The sequence below is a fragment of the Lissotriton vulgaris genome, chromosome 3_1 (assembly GCF_964263255.1).
Source record: "Lissotriton vulgaris chromosome 3_1, aLisVul1.2, whole genome shotgun sequence".
Lineage (NCBI taxonomy): Eukaryota > Metazoa > Chordata > Amphibia > Caudata > Salamandridae > Lissotriton > Lissotriton vulgaris.
In genome coordinates this window covers 362,734,664-362,758,178 of record NC_141689.1, presented here as the reverse complement: position 1 = coordinate 362,758,178, position 23,515 = coordinate 362,734,664, and the positions used below count along the sequence as shown (strand labels likewise).

The 23,515-nt window shown below is 45.8% G+C and overlaps 1 protein-coding gene across 1 annotated transcript in view; it reads left to right on the top strand.

The window, feature by feature from the left end:
• Nucleotides 1-342: 342 nt before the first annotated feature.
• Nucleotides 343-23,515, top strand: part of LOC147726456 (complement component C6-like) — a 563,575-nt gene continuing 540,402 nt past the window's right edge. Inside the window, exon 1 of the mRNA XM_086960580.1 lies at nucleotides 343-494. The gene's annotated coding sequence lies outside the window, so the exon portion shown is untranslated. The remainder of the gene's footprint in view (nucleotides 495-23,515) is intronic.

The following is a 23,515-nucleotide window of genomic DNA, read 5'->3' as shown; positions in this document are numbered from 1 at the left end:
TACCGTATATGTCGTAAAGTGGGCACTGAAAAAACTCGCCCTGCAATGCAGATGTTCATAGTAAAAAGTTGAATTAGGTTTTTAGACTTCCAGTGTTCTCTAAACAAGAGATGTCTATGCATAGATGAACTGGCGGCTTCGTTGAAAAGGAAAAAATTCAAAGTGTTTGATTAATCACCGACTTTCTCGGTACAGTTTTCAGATCAGTTACAGTGGGGCATCCCGCCAGCTCCCTCCTATCTCGGGTGGTTTCGCAATGGTCGGAGACGGACGTTGCTTTCGGTCCATGTTTGCCTGTTACACAGACCTTGACTCTAGGGGTTTAAATTCCTAACCAGAGCAAATAAAAGCACCCTGCTGCGGGCGGGGGACTCCCTCGTTCCAAAAGCTGCAGCGCTTCAACCGAGGACGCCGTCCAAGAAGGTGTCGTGGGCCAAGGAAAGCTGCCTCTCTCGCTTCATTTACCTTCACACTGGGACCAGACTTCTTACAAGGTGAGGCCCCCTCCCCCGGGAGAAAAATATGGATTTACTTTACAATCAACCACTTCTTTAATACTTTATTCATGTAAATTGTGGGGTTACACCTATTGCCAACGCTTAATAAATCCGCAATACATTTTTTTGTAATCAAATACATATGCATTGATTCACTAAAGAGGCCACAAGCTGGCTTTTGCCTACTCAGGCCTTGATTACAAGTTCCAGAGTGCATACTCTGCATACGGAATGTACATTGCTGTGGGGTAAAAGTGCTCTAGAATCCTGAAATTATTAATAAAACCTAGAAAATAAAGACTAGCTTTGCAGATACTGATTTACAGGATGTAAACCACGCACAATTCTTAATTCAGTGGGTTTTTAGGCTTAACCAATGCTCTGAGCAAGTGGCAAATATATGCTGCGGCCTCTGTGTGAGGGAAGAGGAGGTAGGCGGTGGCAGGAGTAAGTGAGGGAAGGAAGGGGAACTTTTGTTCTGGCAGAAAAAAATAAGAGACTTGGCTGCTGGTGCTGGATCCAAAAAAGACTTACGCATTTTTACCGGGAAGAAGTTTCAGCTAGTTAAATCTGGTCTGCTGTCCCAACACTCTGAAAACTGGGTGTGGAAAGACCAGTCCCCTCAGAATCAGACAGAGCGGAACTCAAAAGGGTAATTCTGCTCTGTCGGGACTCATAACCCGGGCTCATTGTTCATTCACAAGCAGGATGTAGATTTAGAGGTGGGCAATAATGAGGAAGTGTCTAATCTAACGAAGAATTCAGAAGTAGAATTTCTACACCATAGAAGAAATTCCACTTGTGTATTCTCCTTGATTGACAAGATTCTCCAGGATATGGAATGATTTTGCATTATCGTTAAATTCTATATCATACCTATTGGCTTTATCTTCAAGTTAGATGCCGTCAGCAGTATTGCAGGGCAAGCACTCATTCTTTTTCCGCTAATGTTTCGAGCAGTGCATGATGAAGTGTATGTCGAAGTGAAGCCCACCACAGTTAACTTTAATGAGCGGATCATCCTCCCTGCACTTAACTTGGAAACACAAAATGAGGGCGTTCGGGGTCAGAAGGACGCGGGGTACGCTCCTCACTGAGAATCATTTTAAAAGGATCAGAAAGAGAACTTTTAGAATTCAACATGTGAGTTGGTGTTAATAACATGTAGCGGTGGGAACACCAGTAAATTGGCAGAGCCAGGGGGCTAGCTAGTCTTTCAAAGTAAATAAGGTCATTTCTTCAACATTAGTAAGTGTTTCCCTTGTCAATTGGACTGAATTACTTCACAGTGCTCTGACATTGGTCGCCGAAGGAAAATGAGGCGCTGTGAAGTAAAGATTTGGCTTGGCTCACAAACCATGGTCAAGTAATGAAGCAGGAGTTTGAGCCCAGGTTTCCTGGTTACACATTGCAGAATCAATTCAGCTCTAGGATGGATATTTCCTTCCATTTCACATTTAACAAATAAGGGCCAGATTTACTATTGCATTGCCCTGGCGTCACGCATGGCGCGACAAGGTCAACGCAATGCTTAAGTCGCATTTACCAAGCAACGCAAGACCACATTGCATGGTAAATATGGAGAAATATGGAGAAACAGAAGGCAGTGCAAGTCGCTGCCCTGCGTGGTTCTGCCCTGGTAAGGCTGTTCCCACACACCCACTCACGAAATTTGGCGCAGTCCCATATTTACCAAGACTGGAAAAGCTGGGAATGTGTCAATATGCTATGCCTTCCCTGGGAGGCGCCACAAGGAGAACTATCCTTAGAATGGAGAAGTGGCTCAGGTGTTTTGCAGCCAGTCCCAAGAGGGGAAGGGATGAGCCTCAGCCCAACATGTGGCTCCAGACTTGGGTGGCTTGCCAATATTCAAAGAATTATGAAGGAGATTGATTGAGAGTACAATTATTGCACAATTAACACTGTTCTTTTTTAACCAGATGTTAAAGTAGGATGTCCAAGTACCTTTTTAAATCTAAATCAATTGAAGGTAACATTGAAGGACCAAATGAAATAGCCTGTCTGAATATTGTATTTTTCATTACTTGTTTTAGGCCTCACCACCACAAATCAATCAATCAATCAATCACTGCATTTCTAAAGCGTGCTACATACCTGTGAGGGTCTCAAGGCGCTGAGGGGGGCATGGGGGGGGAGGGGTAGGGGAGGCACTTTTACTGATCGAAGAGCCAGGTCTTGAGAAGTCTTCTGAAGGCCAGCAGGTCCTGGGTCTGTCGTAGGCTGGTAGGGAGAGCGTTCCAGGTCTTGGCGGCGAGGTAGGAGAAGGATCTGCTGCCAACGGTGGTCTTCCGGATACGTGGAACTGAGGCGAGGGCGAGGCTTGCCGAGCAGAGGCTGCGGGTTTCGGGGGGTTGTGGAAGCTGAGTCAGTCGTTGAGGTATGCGGGTCTGGTGTTGTGTAGCGCTTTATGTGCGTGGATGAGGAGTTTGAAGGTGATCCTCTTGTTGACGGGGAGTCAGTGCAGGTCTCTCAGGTGAGGTGTGATGTGGCTGCGTCGGGGGACGCCGAGGATCAGTCGTGCCGAGGCGTTCTGGATTCGTTGCAGTAATCTCAGGAGCTTGGTTGTTGTTCCTAAGTAGAGGACGTTCCCGTAGTCGAGTCTGTTGGTGACAAGGGCCTGGGTGACGGTTTTTCTCGTGTCGGGAGGGATCCATTTGAAGATCCTGCGGAGGATTCGGAGTGTGTTGAAGCAGGACGCAGAGACGGCATTGACTTGCTTGGTCATGGAGAGGGTGGAGTCGAGGATGACCCCCAGGTTGCGTGCGTGGTCGGTGGGTTCCGGGGCGGTGCCTAGCGATGCGGGCCACCAGGAGTCATCCCAGGCTGATGGGGTGGGTCCGAGGATGAGGACCTCGGTCTTGTCTGAATTCAGCTTCAGTCTGCTGTCCTTCATCCAGTCGGCGACAGCCTTCATTCCTCTGTGGATGTTGGCTTTGGCAGTGTGGGGGTCTTCGGTGAGGGAGATGATCAGCTGGGTGTCGTCGGCGTAGCAGATGATGTTGAGGCTATGTTGTCGTGCGACGTGGGCGAGTGGAGCCATGTAGACATTGAACAGCGTCGGGCTGAGGGAGGATCCCTGAGGGACGCCGCAGATGATCTCGGTGGTTTTTGAGCGGAAGCGTGGGAGGCGGACGCTCTGGGTTCTGCCAGAGAGGAAGGATGTGGTCCAGGCCAGGGCCTTCTCTTGGATTCCGGCGTCATGGAGGCGTGCTGCTAAGGTGCGGTGGCAGACTGTGTCGAAGGCTGCTTATAGGTCTAGGAGGATGAGGGCGGCTGCTTCTCCCTTGTCCATCAGGATCCTGATGTCGTCGGTGGCAGCGATGAGGGCTGTCTCGGTGCTGTGGTTGCTGCGAAAACCGGATTGGGAAGGGTCCAGGATGTTGTTGTCTTTGAGGTATCGGGTTAGTTGTTTGTTGACGATCTTCTCTGTCACTTTTGCCGGGAAAGGGAGCAAATATACATTAAAAGTTGTTTCCTGTGCCATACTTAAATAATGTTAGTAGATAGGTCACCAAGGACACAATGCTCCATTGCCGGACTTTCTATAAACAATCTAATGCAAAAAATGATCTGTTAACAGAAAAACCCAGACCTGGAGTTCTAAGTGCTTTGCAATGAAGTCATCTAATAAACTTATACAAACCGAATAAAGAATTTTGAAACTGAAAACTCTACTTAAAAAACAATTATTGGTTTGCATCAGTCATTAAATGCCTACTCCAAAATTATTGGCTTGAGCCCGAGGCATAAAAATTAGTCCCGAGATTCTCCGGGCCAGTACACGTTCCCATTTCCTGTGAGGCCTATGTTTGGGATGTTGATTCAAGCAGCTAAGCCTTCCTCCTCAAGGTCAAAGTAAGTACGTCTCTGTAATCTTATTCTTCCCCTCTTCCTCCTATTGGAGGCCGCATTGCTGTTTTCCCCCAAAATGTGTGTAAAATAACTTTAGACGATTGAGTTCTAGAAACAGTCTCTCTCTACCGGATCACCTTTTGGGCAGCTTCCTCTCCAATGCCATGATCCTCTGCTCATTCTTCTGACTCCGTAAGAAGCTGCCCTGGTATTTATTTATTTAGATGTATGTCAGTACAGCGCGATCTTTTAGATCGTGGTACTTGACAACGCTGCCATTACAACGCAATTCGTTACAACGACTTGCGTTGGAGGGCGCGGATTGTGGAATATTATAATTTTATATTCCAACACCAGTCCACGTAACAGTAGGGAAGGTGTTGGAATATAAAATTACAATATTCCTTAACCAACAGCGCCATCCAGCGCAAGTCGTAGTAACGACTTGTGTTGTAATGGCAGCGTTGTTAAGGTAGTTCGGTGTAAACACCGTGTTCTAAACTATTTTCCCCATTTATTTTATTTATTTATAAAGTTTCATATAGCGAGAAAATGCGCGAAGATAGACAGTTTGGCACTGACCCCTCATTACCGCTAAAGAACAGATTTGCGGCCCTAACTGGCTTTGAGGACTGTGAGCATCTACCCCCTGAGCAGAAGCATGATGTTCCTGACCAGTCTACAATGGAGGAAGCGGTAAGGCCCCCAGATGTGAGATCTAATAATTATCTATCCTGGAATATTGCAGGGTTGGCCAATAAGCTTCAAGATCCACGGTGGGTGCAATATGTGAAGCAATTCACGGTAATTAGTCTCCAAGAAACTTGTGGATCGTGATCTATTTCTGGAAGGTTATAAGGCTTTTTTGGTCCCGGCCAACCCCTCGGTGAGCGGAAGACCAAAGGGTGGTCTAGCTGCATACATTTCTGTGCCTGTCGATTCTCAGATCCAGGTGATGCCAACTACACACCGTGGAATCCTGGCATTGTCCGTCAAAAGGGGGGATACCAGATGGAGTATTGTTAATTTCTACAATTCGGTAGCTTGTCTGCATGAAGACTGTAACATCACTACTCTGGGAGCGTTTATAAGAGAACTCTTGGGTCACAGTCTACATAATATTGTGGTTTCTGCAGATTTCAATATAAACCCCTGTGGTAACCGATGAACATCTTGTATCTCCGAATTGGGCTGCCCCGTAGGTGGGGTTTTCACTTCGAACATCATGCCCAAGGGGAACTGTTGAACAACATGATAAATGAACTGGATATGGTGGCTTTGATGTCTTTAACTGATCCATATACTAAGTTTCATGTGCCGACTTTTAAAGGGCAGGCTAGGTGGTCATTTATTGACTACATTTCAATTTCCTCTTCGATGCAATCTTCTTTTCATGGTTTTAATATTGTGGAGAGTGAGTTTAGTGACCATAATTCACTAACTGTTCATATGTCGGGCCCATTAACAGATAAGTCTGAGGCTGCTCCAACCAGGGGTGTACTGAGACCGGCGGATGGTAAGCACAGATTAAAATGGTCCCAGGTGTCCCCAGATACATTTTACAATGAAGTAAAAATATCCTGTGCACATGAATTAACAATATGTACAACTAAGGGTTTCTCCCCTAATGTGATTCTTGGTGCATATGAGTCAAGAGCGCAACAAGTGGGTAACATTTTAAGTGTTCCAGCTAATAGAAATACCACAAAGGGTCCCAGATGGTTTGATTGCCACTGCTCTAAAGCAGCAAAGAGGTTGAGAGAGGCTCTGGCAGCCAAACCAAAACTCAATCAGAGGTATGTGTTTGTCGAAAGGAATACAAGTTAGCCCTGGCCAAACAGAAGGGTGCCTTGAAGGAGGAAGCTTGGAGGGAGCTGATCGACTCAATCACTCTCAGGAATAGTTCGAGGTTCTGGAGTGTTGTGAACCGACCCCTCTTTCATCAGGAAGGGGGGGCCTAAACTCACATATCACAGAGGAGGAATGGGTACTTCATTTTAAATCCATGTTTGATTGCCCTCTTGAGCCTAACCCCCAAGAAAGACAGGTTACGAAGGACCATGTAATAATTTTTGAAAGGGGCGAGATCCTGGACGGTATCACAGGACTATCCATCAACAAAGCACCAGGCCCAGATGAGATCCTCCAGACTTATTTAGGGCAGACCGCATGTTCTGGGCCCCAATACTGGAGTCAGTATTTAATGCATCGGCAAGGAATGGCTGCCCCCAGTATTGGTCATCCTCCACTATAGTCCCTGACTTTAAGAAGCGCAATAAAAATAGTACCCTCTATTACAGACCCCTTTCGCTTATTGATTCGGTAGTTAAAGTAGTAGGACAGATTCTTTTACAGAGGTAATCAACCTGGGTAGATAAGCATAAGATCATGTTGGATGTCCAATATGGATTCCGGCCCTGACACTCTACAGTTGCTCAGTGTCTTAATTTATCTATGATACTGAGCAAATATACTGTTGCTCGCCCCGGAACCATGTGCCTTGCCTTCATGGACTTGTCATCTGCGTTTGACTGTGTAAGCAGGGACAAGCAGCTGAGATGAGGGCAATGGGGGTGGAGAACAGTATAGTACATTTTCTCGAGGACCTGCACTTATCAACTAAAGCAAATGTCAGGTTTTTTCGCAGGAATTGCAGGTCTCCAGGGAGTTTGAGATTAAGAGAGGAGTCCAGCAAGGATGCATACTGGCGCCTTTTCTTTTTTTAACTCTATATAAATGAACTGGATAGTGCATTAAGGTTAACTGGAGTGTATTACCCCTATGTAGGATGGCGTGGCATCCCTGTCCTGCTTTATCCGGACGACGCCGTCCTCATATCCAGGACTGAAATGGGTTTGCAATCCCTTTTAACCACATTCTCCAGATTCATGTCTGACCGGTGAATTGGCAATTAATAATTCAAAGTCCTACGTCATGAAAGTGGGGCAACAATCAAAAAAGAGCTTTCATTTTAGTGTTGGCCCCACTAAGATCCCTCGCACAAATGTATTTTCCTATTTAGGGGTTCTATTTGATGACCAACCTAAATGGGGTCCCCTAATTTTGAGGAAAAAAGGGGACCTGGCTCAGATAAATACAGCAATTTTAAATTTTGCCTCTAAAATAGGGAAGAAACCCACAAGAGCTATGTTGCAAGTTTATTAAGCTAAAAGCCTGGCCATAGACACCTATGGTAGTGAAATCTGGGGATGCATTGCCATAGATTCCCTTCAGGTAGTGGAGAATGACTTTTTGAAACGCTTACTATGTGTTCCACGAGGAACCTCTAATTTAGTGGTCCTTGAGGAACTGGGGGTCCCCTGCCTAAGTGATGCTATTGCTCTATGACCCCTGATCTTTTGGCTAAATTGCTGGCTGAATAAAGAGTTAACTCTCAGTCATTTAATACTAAGAGAGTGTATGTCTCTTGATAACTCTGCCCTTATTCCCTGGCTTATGTATGTCAAAAGAAGTTTTGATGGGTTAGGGCGGGGTGATCTATTCGCCAACCCTGACGCTATCGTCAAGAAGGATGTGGAATTAACCAAGATAGTCTTTTTGACTTTAAGGAAAGCGGACAGGGAAGCCGAAGAGCTGCTGAAACCTAGGGCTCCATTATGATGTCGGGCGGATCGCCACCGCCATGGTGGCGGTGGCGATCCGCCCGACAGAAATGCCCGCCCGCCACCCTTTTCCCCCCCGCCACATTACAATGGCGGGGGGGGGACCGCTGCGGAGCCAAACACCGCCCGGCACTTTTCCGCCCCGGTCGCCTTGCGGCCGGGGCGGAAAACGAGTAACATGCAGGCGGTGTCTGTCAGACACCGCCCGCAATATTACAATGGGCTTCTGTCAATGCCTTTCCGCGGCGGCAATGCCGCCACAGAAAGGCATGCGGTGTTCACTCTGGGGGCCCCCTGTGGGCCCCCAGAGTGAAGGCCAAAGGGGGGTGGCACACGGGGGGTACCTGTGGTACCCCCCTGCCTTTGCATACTCGAAGAGGCAGGCACCGCGCGGTGCCTGCCGCTTCGAATATGCAAATGCGTGCTTCTGTTTTTAACATTGTGGCGGGCGGAGCAGTGAGCACCGCCCGCCACAATGTTAAATTGAGGAATGCGCCCGCCACTGTGGCGGGCGCATCCTAATGGCAATGTCGGGACCCCCGCCCTTCAGGCGGGCGGTCCCGAGTTCCGCTAGGGTGGCGGGCGGGCAAAGCCCGCCCGCCATCCTAATGTGCCCCCTAGTGTCCAGATGTATTTAATGCTGGAAACAACCCTGATGACGGAATCCTATCTTATGGGGTCCCTGTCCTCACATGAGAAGTTCCTGCTAACTAGGTTCCAGGTGAACCTCTTCCACCTCTTGTTAGCCAGACCTAAGGGTTTTAGTAGAGGTCAAGTGCTAGCTCCCTGCGACTGCGATAGTCAGTCTCCGCAGGATTTGCTGCACTTTCTGTTTTTATACAAACTGTATGAATTTCCGTGTAAGCATTTTCTGGTTCCCATTTTAAAATGAATGAATTTTAGACAGGCTCGTCTCTCATTAAACATTGTGACCACCCGATGGCAGGCTTTGTTGAAAGTGAGCCCGTAATTCTATCGATGCCCAGGCTGCTGGCGCAAACCGCCTCTTAGTTCCCATTCTGAATAGTTACCAAAATAAAGAGACGGGCGCTGGGAGCAGGAATCAAGAACAGAGTTTATTTCTCATGAGGAGAGCCAGTCATTTCGGACACGAAACACAGTGTCTTTCGGGAGGTGCTCTAACAAGTGAGCTTGAGACTCTTGCTTTTATACATTGCAGAACATTTGATGATACAATCAGGTCAGTATGTCGCAAAAGGAAAACATTCCTATAATCCTCGTGATGATCCTACTCCACATACGTTCACAATGGGGACCCTTGACCTGCTGATAAGAGGGGAGGGCGATCGTGCAGCTGAGTGTGTCGTAGGATGTGTGCGCCTGATCATGGCCCAGGGGGTGGGGTGGCTAGGCATACAATAAGGGCAGTAAATGGTATCTCCTGGCTTAGGCGATGGCCTCGGACATGTGTGGTCAGCCGAACTCGGGGGAAGGGGTCATCAAAGGAGTGGTATTCATGCCTACGTGGACAATCGAGCGCGGAGGGAGGGCTCGTCAATAGAGGGGCATTCATGGAAGGGAAGGGGGTGCTGGTCAGGCGCGGCCGAGACTCTCAAGGACAGGGCTTTGCGGAAGAAGAGGGTTTATGACTTGCTCATATGAGGAGAAGGAGGGGGGGGGTCAGGGTGCATGCAGGGCCAGAGTCGCGCAGAGAGAGAGAGAGAGAGAGAGATCTTATGACCTGTACATGAGAGAACAGGGGCAGTCAGATACAACTGGGGGGGGGGGGCTATGTCAGCTGAGGCGAAGGATGCTTCTTCGAGAGGGAAATGAGGAAGGCCTGGGTCGAGCGGGAGGGTTACCTTTTCACATCAGGATCGTGCAAAGGGAAAGGGTTTCGTGGTCTATACATGAGAGAGAGAGTGCAAGATACGCGCAGGAGGGGAGCTGGGGATTCTAGTGGGTAGGGAGGCCATGGTGCCTGGAATGGCTGTACATATGCATAAGGGTACGGGTTCTTACTGACAGGGTGATACGATCAATAATTTACAGTATCTATGGAGCCCACAGGGAGAGGAGTGGGAGAAGAAGGGAAATGAATGCTGTCTATGTACATCGGTTTCGTCTGATTTCACAGTCGCCCCTTTTTACATAGCAGCAATCATTTTCGCAGCTGATGGCATTACAGGTAGACAAGCATCGTTGACGAATTAGCACTTTGTCGATACTAACATGTGACGTACAATCATAGACAGTCAAGGTGATGGGAAGAATACAGTACATAGGAAATTACTTCTTCGTTGTGTTCCTGGCAATTAAACGCACTACATCGCATAAATCTTTCTGACTTAAAAAAAAATGTGACCAATGAACAGTTTTGACCTGATAGTTGAGAGCGGAATTCAGTTCAATACACAAGATCTCTTCGTCACAGTGTCTTTTATCAGCGAGCCATCACTGGTAGGCTCTAATCCGGGTACTTTCGTTGGCGCTGTTGAGCACCGGCGGTGGAGCTATAGGTCCAGCTCGGTTCGATCCTTACGCGTTGCAGGGTGCGGTCAGTCCTCTGCTGTTAGACCACAGTCCTGTTCCCTAAACAGTCCGTTGGCGGCGCCTTATGCTCGGCACCTATAGTTCTGTGGCAACACCCTCTTCCCATATAATTGCAGCTTTTTCCTTTGGCAGAAAGTCACGTGGGAAGGTGGGTGGATGTGGTTCAAATAGTCGATAGGAGAAAGAGCGAGCGGAGTTGGGTCAGAGTTCCTGGGACACACAAAAGGGACCAAGGGAGCAAAGGATAACAAGCAGGCAGGCCCATCAATCGGGCCCAAAGAAGGCAGACGGAGACTCCAGGCACACGTGGGTTAGCAGTCGGAGGGCTTCGAGGCGGCCCGTCATTTTTCATTTTCCACGTTGAAATTGCGGTCTCGTCCCGTGCCTTGTCGCTCTGCAGCTCCACTTCTGGTCGATGTCATACGTGTCCCAAGGTCTGCAGTCAGGCTGAACGTCACCTCTGACCCATCTCCTCCGGTGATCGTGAATCTTTGAATGGGTACAAGACAACGTTTTAGAGAAATGGCAGAAGAAGACATCTACGCATATGAATTCCTCCCTCAATCCTCCGCATTTGAGTTCTTATGCTCATCGGTCACAGTCAGAGGTCTATTACCAAGTAGTGCATGTATCAGCATTCCTACTGAGTTTATGGCAGGTTTATTCATTGTCCTATTTATAACTCACATGAGGATAAATGACATTTCCATCAACTGTGCGTCACATCATATTCAATATTACAGAGCATTTCCTTTCAGGAACAATCATATTTTCAGACAGGGCGGGGGTGCTATCATCGAGAGTCGGGCAAAACAACATTTCCTCAAGGGTCAACAGCTACTCATGGTCATTATGTTTATACCCGGGACAGCAGAAGTTGTTCTATCAAAAATGGGGCAGGGATGCTTCGGGCGCTTGCGCTTGGGTGCAAAGGGGGTGGGACAATCTGGGTATTGGGTGTCAGTCTAGACGTTGGCGCTCGTTTCTGAAGAACAGACATAGGATGCCATTGACATACAGTTCCCCTATAAATGGCCAGATTTGGGGGACTTTAGTCGTCTTACCTGTCCTTTCTATCTCGGCCAATTCAAGTTCATTCATTTTACAGAAAGGAGAGGCAGTAACATGGCGAGAGATGTTCATTTTAGTTTCGGTCAATTTCGCTGAACACCTTTGCGTTCAAATATGTATCAAATCAGACTGGTGCCGGTGGGGCACAATTTTACCAAAAGAGGGAGAAACAAATAGGGAGACTCTCATAGAGAGCGAGAGTCGTCCGCAATCTAAACGAGCCATTTGGTACACGTATGACATGTAAGGAGAGACAGAGAGAGATAGAGAAAGAGATAAAAAGGAGCGGAGAGAGAGAGAGAGATAGGGAGAGAGAGAGAGACGTGTACGAAAATAGGTCATTTAGTGCGCTCACAACACAGAACGGCAAAGGTCAGGTGACCTATGGATACAGACAGAGGGGAGACATAAATTCGTACGTTACATACACACAAACTCAGACAGGGAAGACAGCACATATATTACGCATGTACGAGACATTCACGACAAGACAGGAAACAAGTGTTAGTCTACAAGATCTGTTTTTATATTTTCTACATATCGTTACTATCCTATTTATCTACGTGCTTAGCTCTTTCTGCCCTTCCCCCCTTTCCCTTCTCGCGTGTCATGCCTGCGAGCGTTCCCAATTACCAATACTCACACCTCGGTTGGCCGATCAGAGATTAACCTGGTTGCGCTAGTTACCCATGGTTGGATCTTAAACCATTTTTCAGTTCCTTCCTTTGGTGGAAAGTTCTCCAGGCTGAGGTAACGGCAAGTATTGATCGGGAAAACAGTCGGACAGCTTGGCTATATCTGCAAGAGTGTGAGAAAGGGGGCAGTGCATTTTGAACATCGGCAACATTTTCTAACTTCCTAGGCGGGTGGTGCCGTGGCAACCCTTACCCGTACAATTTTTCTTTGTCCTTTCCCTACCTAGTCAAAACGTCCAGTCATTTCATTTAACGCGTCGTTTCTAGTCAATTTTATTTTTGTCATTCGGTACTTGTCCAGTCTCTATGTCAGTCCATCCTCCCGTTGCTATGCTCTAAGGAGGAACAGTCATGTTTAAGCCTACGTCTTTTTTAAAAAACTTTTATTTGTCCTAAGGACCATGCTCATATTCCCTTTTTCCCCCTCTCATCGGCGGTTCGGTCGTCGTCCATCCATACATCAGCCAGTGTTCCGACGTGACCTGCAGAAGGGAGGAGAAAGAAGGGGTGGGGGGGCAACATTCAAAACCTCATCAACGTGCAGTAATCCGGAAATGCTTTACCTACCACATACTCGACCTATTTCCACGTAGTGCACTTCCCTACCATCACGGCGTTTAAGCCCAGATGGACCAGAAAGGTCAGACAGATAATCATTGACGATCTGTGTGACATGAGCTACCTGGTCGTAACCCCTTTCCATCGGGTACAAGGGTGGCGGTCAGGTGGCATTCCTGTGGTGTCGTTTTAGGGCTTCTAAAGCACTTTTCCGGCTGCCTGTGACACATAGTGTGGCTGCTGAATATCGGGTCCTTTTTAACCCCTTACCTTCATCATACTTTCTCGTCGCTCATAGTAGTAATATATTCAAAACTCATTAATGCAACCGCTACAACTATGCTTTCGTTTTCAAAATACTTTTAATAAAAAGTGTTGACACATAAATACAGGCCTACAACCCGGTGGACTAGCCGCGGAGCAGATTGGATCTGTACATAAGGAGAACAAAGCTGGTGGCAGTTCATTGCATAAAGTGCAGCAGTGCAATAAAATCGTATTAAACTCCCCTACAGAGCAGGCATGATGTATGTCAGTAATTCATCTTCAACAAATTCATAAATACATTGTCCAATGTTCATTCATTACCTTAAATTACACCAATTCATTTTTCAACTCATAATCGGTACCCACCCTTAAGTCAATTCATTGTCCAAGCACATACTCAATATCCTTCATATCTACTTTCATTATCCAAACGTTATATATATCTCGGGGTAAAAAGCTTGCGCAATCAGGGTGCAACAAAGTTCATTAAAAACGTCTCATTTTGTGTCGGCGCCATTTTGGGTGGGGTCAGGCAAGTTCCAGCACAGTCAGAGTATCTCTAGTCTCGCATGGTTGGCCCAGAACTTTCCATTGGCAGTTCAGAAAGTCTCGTGCAATGTGGTTAACAGTCTAACAAATATGGACCATGAGTCAAAGAGTGGGAAGGGCGGCAACAATTTTCCTACCGGGTCATTCTGGTGTTCCTCCGGAACTGATCAAGCCTGTGCCGTGGCGGCATCTTAGCCATTTCCGATCCGAGTCTGGTGCCGGCAGGAGTAGCACCGATGTCGTGGTTCCCAGTGAAGGGGGCGGGGGCACCCATGCAGAGGGTCGGGGGCCCCCCGGCTCTTATAGAATCTTCAAGGTCGAGGAGAGGCGATATGGAGCGGGTGCCCGTCCTGGGCAGAAGACCTCTTTTTGATGTTGACCCTCTTTAAGCAAAGAGTGTTGGGGTGTCGCTGGAAGCCTCCACCTGGAGGGAGGTGGGGGAGGGTCGTTCGCGCCACCTCCCCCTTCCAGCGACCCCGCGCCGTTCTCCGGCTCCATCGTTTTCGACATTGGCCGTGCCAGCCATTGATGATGGGGGGGGGGTGGTCGGCGGCTGAGGCAAGACAGCCCCCCCCTTCCCTTGGCGACATGTGGCGGGACTACCTTCAACTCTCCAGGGAGCGTGGAATGTAGCGGGACTGCCTGCACCTATGCAGGCGGCGGCAGGCGGCGAATTTGGCATCTGGCGGGACTACTTGATTCGCCGCCGTTCTTGCCTTGGCTTCGGCTCTGGACCAGCAGGCGATGGCATGCGGCGAATTTGAAATGTGGCGGGACTACTTGATTCGCCGCCGTTCTCGCCTTGGCGTCGGCCTTCGGCAAAAGCCGGATCGGGTGAGAGAGAGGGGTGGTCGGTGGCCAAGGCAAGACAGCCCCCTCTCTCCCCGCGGCCTGCAGGGCGGCAGAAGGGAGAAGATGGAGAGGTCCTTGTCATCCTTTGGACCGCCTGCCCAACATCATCTCCTCCTGACCGTGGCCAGGCGAGTCCCTCGTGCCTCCAGGCCTCGCCTTCCGGATGGGCGTAACCGCGGACCTGTTGCACTTCGGGAGCTTCCGGAACGGGGGTAGGTACCTATTGAGTTGTTTCTATTTCATGTGGCCGTTATTTGGGCGGGGCGGGCAATGAGGCAGACATGTTGGGAACAGGAACAGGCAGTGAAGCCTAGCTACCTCGTGGCTATGTTCTGCTATCGAATCTTTTCGCCATTTTACATTTCTTATTACGAATTATTTCTAATGTTTCTTATTTTTGGTGAAGTCAAAAGCTCATCAGGGGGTCACTGACTTAGCCTGATTTCTTTTTATTTTTCTTTCTCTTCCTTAGCGTGTTTCGAGCTAAAGCTTTCTGTTAGTAGGGAACGGTGATCACTTCATATTTTTATGTGTCCTTTTCACTAGGGGGGTACATCTGGACGGACCAGACGAGTCCCCTCCAATAAATGGTCCGGGGTGGAACGAGATTTATCGATCAAAAGGGGAACATATATTCCTTCATTAGGGTATCATCCTGGACAGACCGAGTGATGTACTTCCACTTACTAGGGTAGCCTCCTGGACGGACCAGTCGGTCTATTTTTCTACTAAATGGCCCATGAGTAGAGAGCATATGTCCTCCATAAGGGTAGTCTCCTGGGCGGACCATGCGAGCTACCCCACAATTACCAACCAGTGGGGAGTGGGTAGGACTGACGAATTCACAAAGGGGCATAACCTACCCTTTTCTACTTGCAAAGACTAGACAGAGTGTTTCTATTTCACGTTGTTTGCAAATAGAAAATACCTCAAACGAAACAATTCCTGAGACAACAATGTCCAGGCAACCAACCAACCAATGGGGAGAAAAACAGGCATGACGGATTACAACGGGGACAAATGTCTGCATTACCTGCCCTTCGCTATCCAAAAAGGAAGACAGAATATTTCTACTCGTCTCAGTTTGTAGACAGGGAAGATCTCAAAGAGCAACAATCGATTATTAATCGACTTCAAACAATTCAGTGGGGAGAAAAGTAGGCATGACGGATTACAACGGGGACAAAAGTCTGCATTACCTACCCTTCTCTATCTGCAAAGAGGGACGACGTTCCTATTCGCCGCTGTTTGCAAACAGAGAATGTCTCGTTCTCGAAAGAGAACCAATATGTCAAGTAGCCCTCAAAGCTAACTGAACCAATACCAACAATGCCAGTATACAAATACCGGTTTTCAATACAAACAATCAATCAATCAGGTGGACAGAGCCACCCTACCAATCAGGCGTAAAAACACCCTACTTAATCTTACCCGGACCGGACCATACGGACAGTTCTTCGACTCCCTCCTCCAGCGCCCGATCGTTCTCTTACTCCATGTAGCATTCCTGTGGGATTCCAGTCAGGACAATAGGTCACTCAAGAGAGGTCCGTTCAGAATTGGTGAAGTTCTGTCGATCGGCAGCCGGGCTAGGGCCCTCTCAAGGCAGGTATACTCCGATCATTTTAGACGTTCACTTCTTCGTCTGGATCTCTCTTACCGAACCCTATGTCACTGATGGACCCCGCGTTGGGGCGCCAATTGTTGAAAGTGAGCCCGTAATTCTATCGATGCCCAGGCTGCTGGCGCAAACCGCCTCTTAGTTCCCATTCTGAATAGTTACCAAAATAAAGAGACGGGCGCTGGGAGCAGGAATCAAGAACAGAGTTTATTTCTCATGAGGAGAGCCAGTCATTTCGGACACGAAACACAGTGTCTTTCGGGAGGTGCTCTAACAAGTGAGCTTGAGACTCTTGCTTTTATACATTGCAGAACATTTGATGATACAATCAGGTCAGTATGTCGCAAAAGGAAAACATTCCTATAATCCTCGTGATGATCCTACTCCACATACGTTCACAATGGGGACCCTTGACCTGCTGATAAGAGGGGAGGGCGATCGTGCAGCTGAGTGTGTCGTAGGATGTGTGCGCCTGATCATGGCCCAGGGGGTGGGGTGGCTAGGCATACAATAAGGGCAGTAAATGGTATCTCCTGGCTTAGGCGATGGCCTCGGACATGTGTGGTCAGCCGAACTCGGGGGAAGGGGTCATCAAAGGAGTGGTATTCATGCCTACGTGGACAATCGAGCGCGGAGGGAGGGCTCGTCAATAGAGGGGCATTCATGGAAGGGAAGGGGGTGCTGGTCAGGCGCGGCCGAGACTCTCAAGGACAGGGCTTTGCGGAAGAAGAGGGTTTATGACTTGCTCATATGAGGAGAAGGAGGGGGGGGGTCAGGGTGCATGCAGGGCCAGAGTCGCGCAGAGAGAGAGAGAGAGAGAGAGATCTTATGACCTGTACATGAGAGAACAGGGGCAGTCAGATACAACTGGGGGGGGGGGGCTATGTCAGCTGAGGCGAAGGATGCTTCTTCGAGAGGGAAATGAGGAAGGCCTGGGTCGAGCGGGAGGGTTACCTTTTCACATCAGGATCGTGCAAAGGGAAAGGGTTTCGTGGTCTATACATGAGAGAGAGAGTGCAAGATACGCGCAGGAGGGGAGCTGGGGATTCTAGTGGGTAGGGAGGCCATGGTGCCTGGAATGGCTGTACATATGCATAAGGGTACGGGTTCTTACTGACAGGGTGATACGATCAATAATTTACAGTATCTATGGAGCCCACAGGGAGAGGAGTGGGAGAAGAAGGGAAATGAATGCTGTCTATGTACATCAGTTTTGTCTGATTTCACAGCTTGTGTCGCTAAAACCACACTAGTTGAATTTTGGAAACCAAGTTTTGTTTTCCATAAAAAGCCCAATGAAGTTCGTGAAACAGAGCAGCGATTCAGAATTTCAGAAAATGCATGCTAGCAATAGATGAGCGAATACAGCAACTTGCGTCATCCAACTTACTTGCTACATGGAGCAGGCTGGGCAAAAGGGCTAGATAGCTGACAGTGGAAAAAATGTATTGAGAAGGCGAGAGTGAGTAGCTTCTTTTTTTTTTTTTAAGTTCAAGTTTATTGAAACCAAAAACATAGCATAAATACAAAATGTAATACAGTCAATCAATGAGAGGCATAAGAGATATACAAATGAAATTTAAGGAGGTATAATAAAACGGAATCAATAAACACCCATAGCTAAATCATGAAAAAAATAGCAAGGAAGGGAAAAAGAAAACAAAATAAAAGGGGGAATGGAGCATGACAATTCATAAAACGTAACATTGTATGCAAATAATGAATGTAAATAAAACAATGTGTGATAGACAGCAAGCAATAAATAAGCACAGAACTTGTAAATCGAAATAAAAAGAGAAATAAGCAAAATCATGGTGGTTTGTGAACATCATCAGATGGATTTTGGTAATTAACAATAACAGTTTGAGGAGAGGGAGAGGTTTTGGAAAGGTAGATAGTGAGAGGGATCCATAACATATCTCGTTTAACAGCCAATGAAACGGGGGTAACATAGTTGGTATCAAGTCTATGATGGAAACAAATAGCATTCCACCAAGCAGAATAACTAACTTTAGTGGAATCTTTCCAATTGGAGGTAATGAGATGAAATGCACCGGCTAAAAACAGGTCAAGCAACTTAAAGTGAGAAGGAGAAAGTGGTAAATCAGGGGATAGGGAACCCAAAAGGACATTGGGAAGGGAGAAAGGAAGTGTAAAACCAAAAATCTTATGTAAATGAGACCAGACCAGTTTCCAAAAGGAAGCAATGTTGGGGCAATGAAACAGCATGTGAAGTAAATCTGCATGTGGACAGGAGCTGGACCAACATTTAGGCGAGAGGTCTTGGGAAAAGGTGGCTAATTTTTGTGGAGTGAAAAGTAAACGATTATATAAAAAGTAAAGAGTCTGAGTGGTATTAGCAGCTCTGGACGTTTTGTGTATTTTTAACCACAGCTTATCCCATAAAGAAATAGGCCAGGATATTGATAAATCCCGTTCCCAGGCCAATTCAGTCTTTGATTTGAGTCGATGAGGCGAAGTCATAAGACAGTTGTATAAAAGAGAAGCGGACGGGGAAGAATCCAAAAGTGGGCGAATAGTAGAATAAGAGGAAGGTATCTCAGAGGAAAAAGGAAGAGATTGAAGATACTGAAGAAGAGCAGGAATAATGGTAAGCCTTAAAATCTGGAAATTTAAGACCTCCAGATTGTTTATCTTTTTTAAGAGAGGATAAGGCGATCCGAGGGGGTTTACTTTTCCAAAGAAATTTTACCAAGAGTGAATCTAGCCGCTTAAAATAGTAACAGGGTATGCGAACGGGAATCATGGATAGGAAATATAAAACTATAGGAGCTAGCATCATTTTGATGGAGTCCAAACGACCCCACCATGAAAGAAAGAGGGGATGCCATCTAGTAATAAAGTCACTCAATTTCTTTGTAATATAATCAAAATTAGCCTTCAAAGTGTCTGATATGGAAGGGGAAAATCATAATCCTAAATATTTTACCTTAGTTGACTGCCAAGAGAAACCCGTATGATCAAAATAATGACGTTGACATAAAACATTAAGGGGTAAAACTTCATATTTGTCACGGTTAAGACGATATCCCGAAACCTGTGAGAAGGCGTCAACTTGGAGTGAAAAGGCAGGAAGAGTGGACTCAGGGTTAGAGCAATAAAAAAGAATGTCGTCTGCATAAACCGACAATTTAACTTGATGGGGACCAGGGTTAAAACCGGTAATTTGGGCATCTAGTCGGAGCTTAGTAAGAAAAGGTTCCAATGCTACAATAAACAATAAGGGAGATAAGGGACAACCTTGCCGGACACCTCTGGAGAGGGAGAAATAATCCAAAATTTTTCCATTAGCAAAAATAGAAGCTCTAGGGCCAGAGTACAAAAGGGAGATGAGGGAGATTAATTTAGGTGAGAAGCCAATCCAAGTGAGGGCACGAAACATAAAGTCCCAACTGATCCTGTCAAAGGCCTTTTCGGCATCTAATGTGATGGCCGCAAGTGGGTAGGAAAGGGAAGAAGCTTTACTAAGGACATTAAAGAAAACTCTGGAATTATCAGAGGACAAACGTCCTTTTACAAAACCTGATTGTTCAGGACCTATAAGTTCGGGTAAAATGGGATCAATACGCAGGGCAAGTAATTTGGCAAAAATCTTATAATCCGTATTAACAAGGGAAATGGGGCGGTAATTTTTACTAAAAGAAGGATCTTTGTTGTCTTTGGGGATGAGGCAGATCATAGCATCTTGAAAGGTACCTTGGGAAGAGCCATTTGCAGTAAATGAGTTAAATAAAGCGAGCATGTGCGGAAGAAGAAGTTTCGAAAAATGATCATAGAATTCAATAGAAAAGCCATCAGGGCTGGGGGCTTTACCATGTTTTAAAACTGATACTGCATGGGATATTTCTTGGAGGGATATATCCGCTTCAAGTGAAGCAAAATCAACATGGGAAGAAGACGGAGGAGGGATGGAATAAAAGTAAGAGGATAAATCAGAGGGAAGCGGAGAGGACTCAGGGGTGTAGAGATCTTTGTAGAAAGAGACAAACTCCTGCAAGATGTCATCATCCTTAAAGTGAGAAATACCAGAAGGATCAATTATGGAGGAAATCCGAGTTCTGTCGCGGCGAATTTTCAAATAGTTAATTAAAAGCTTACCAATTTTATTTTGACCTCCATAATATTGAGCACTACTTTTTAAAAGATAAGAAGCAGCAGCGTCAGTAGATATTTTATTGAAGGCAACCTTAGCAGTAATGAGTTCTTTTAAGGAAGCGTCCGAGTAGGAATGAAAATATGCGTGTTCTAATTGTTTAATTTGAGTCAAAAGTTGGGAAGACTGTTTCTCGAATTTCTTTTTCTTCTGGGAGATGTAATTAATGATAAAACCTCTAGCGGTTGCTTTAAAAGAGTCCCAAATCATGGTTGGAGAAGAGTCCGGGGTGGAATTGACAGCAAAAAAGTTAGCAATAAAAGAACTGAATTGACCAGAGAATTTAGGGTCTGCAAGAAGGGAATTATTAAAACGCCATCTGCCAGAGGGAGGAGAGAAAGGGACTAGATCAAAGTCAACAAAAAGTGGGGCATGGTCAGAGATAAGAATAAAGCCTATTCCTGAAGCAAGTGTGCACTGTGTTAAGGATTTACTGAGAAAAAGATAATCAATACGGGATTGTGTCTTGTGGGGAGGGGAAAAGTAACTAAATTCTTGGAGATCAGGATGGCAAAGTCTCCATATATCATCTAAGGGTTTACGACGGGTGGCCAAGGTAAATTGATTATGCATTTTAGAATGAACAAATTTAACAGGAGATTTTCTATCAAGAATGGGATCATGGATTTGATTACAATCACCACCGAAAATAATATAATCATCATCAAGGGAAACCAACTTATCAGAAATAAATGGCCAAAAAATGTTGTCAACATTTACAGGGGCATAAACATTAAAAATAACCAAAGGTACATTATCGATTAGTAATTTGATAAGTATCCAACGACCATCAGAGTCTGATTCTAGATGGATAACAGAAACTGTGAATTTTTTATGAACTAAGATAACCACCCCATTCTTTTTTCCTAGAGCTGGGGAAAAGAAAACATTACCAACCCAGAGTCTCGTCAATTTAGAAGTTTCAACATCAGAAAGATGAGACTCTTGTAACATAGCAATATCTGTCTTTAGCTTAGACAGGTGAGATAACACTTGCTGTCTTTTAATAGGATTATTTAATCCTTTAACATTCCACGAGGTAACTCTGAATGCAACAAGATAAAATAGTACAATAACATGTAAAGCATACAATACAACAGAACGTCCATAGAAACAAATAACAGATCAGGTAAAAAATAGTAAAGAAATAAAGCAAAAAGGTAGAGGAAGAAGTAAAGCAAAAAGAGAGAAAAGTGTAGAAAGGGCAAGAAAAGAAAAAAGAAGAGAGGAAGGACCATTGAAGAAAACAAGATAGAACACAAAAAGGACAGACAAAGAAAGAAGTAAAAACTTACATAAACTGTAGGTCAAACGGAGGGAGGGAGGGTGGGAGGCCATATGAGGGAATGACGCTCATCCGAACTCACGGAGGAGAAGCGAGGCGAGGAGGGAAACAGCACTAACGAGCCACTAATGAACATAGGAGAGGAAGGAGTAGTGGGTAGACAACCTGTGAAAAGAAGAAACATGTTAATCATATGAAAGAAAACAAGTAACTAGAAAAAGTATAATTGGAAAGCAAAGAGAGAAGGAAAAATCCCAGGGAGAGGAGATGAAGAAATAGAAAACAGAAGAGGAAGAGGGAGCCAAGAAGATTAAAACTGCAAGTACAATAAAGAGATAAGGAAGAAATAAAAATGCACATCTTAGAACAAAGCGAAGAACACATATGCAGATGGCAAAAGTGTAACAAAGGCTAAGATATATTACGGAACAGCAGATGAAGAAGCGGTATCCATGGAGTCAGCATTGAAGGAGTAAAGAAAGCTCTTGAGTTTCAGTGGATCTTCATAAGAAGTAGTTTTATTGTTGACTGTAACTCTAAAGAGGCATTGATGATATAGGCCATATCTGGCACCGATGGAGCGTAACTGGGGTCTCAGTGCCAAAAACTCCTTACGACGATCTGCAGTTGATTTAGCATAGTCTTGAACAAAAAATAAAGTATTTCCAGACCAAGTAATCTTCTTCAGTGCCCTAGCGGCTGCCAGGACTTTTAATAAGTCTGTGTATTCAAGAAGTAAAGAATCATCCCTCTGGGCTTACTCATTGAAGGAGCAGATGTATGATGTGGCAAAGAAACCAGTTGATGCGCTCTCTGGATGTTCAGTGGAGGACTTTCTGGAAGCTTCAAAAGTTTAGGCAAGAAGGACTTAAAGAAAGAAATTGGATCCGATCCCTCTGAATTTTCCACTAGGCCATAAATGCGAAGGTTGTTGCGACGATTTCTATTTTCCAAATTTTCAATTTGTTTGTGCAGGCTGGAGACTTGAGAGTAGAGGGAGTCCACCTTGGAGGCAGAGGCATTTAAGGAGTCCACATTTTGTTCCAACGTTGTGACACGACCTTCCACAGTTAACCATTTGTTAGAAAGTTCTTGAAGAGTAGAAGTGGTTTCCTGGAGAGTGGTAGTAGTTTCTTCAACAAAGGGGCGTAGAGCCCTGATTTCCTCAAGGAGTAAATCCATGGTGACTGAAGAGGTTGATGAAGGAGGAGGAGAAGGTGGGTCCTTCTTTAGTCTCTTGGAGGAAGCTTTACCACTAAGAGTAGTGGGCGTGTTTGCTGGTGAAGAGGTCTTCGTAGGAGAAGCGAATTGAGAAGAGGAGGTATTTGAATCAGCCATGGATAAACACTGATATCGTGAGCCTGTGTGGATCAGGAACTTACGAGCAGTGGTTTTAGCATGACAAGACTCCTTGAGCAATTTACCCATAAGTAAGACCCAATATAGGGGAATAATAAGAAGCAGTGCTGTGCAGAAGGTATCAGCTGAGTAAAATAGAGCAAAGAAGAAAGTACCAGAGCATCAATGAAATCAGGCTCCTTACAAGGAGTGAATGGAAAAACAGGCGACCATTTCAATGACACAGGAACAAGGTTGCAGAAATGCCCATCCAAAACCTGTTAGTACAAGCGCATGAAAGTAATGTCCATATCATTTTTCCATATGACTTCTATTGTGAAACATACTGAAGAGATGCAGATAATTCCACAAGCATATTTTAGCAACATAGAAATATGGTTACAGAAATGCCCATCCAAAATCTTGTAATATAAGCGCCTGGAAGTAATGACCAAAAACACTTTCCTACATGCCTATTTAGTATGAAATATCCAAAGTCAGTAAACCGGAGTCATTAAATGAATAAAACAATTCTGCAGTTGAAGAAATTCAGCACACAATGAAGAGAAACTCTTCTCAGTAAGTAAAAGTCAATAAA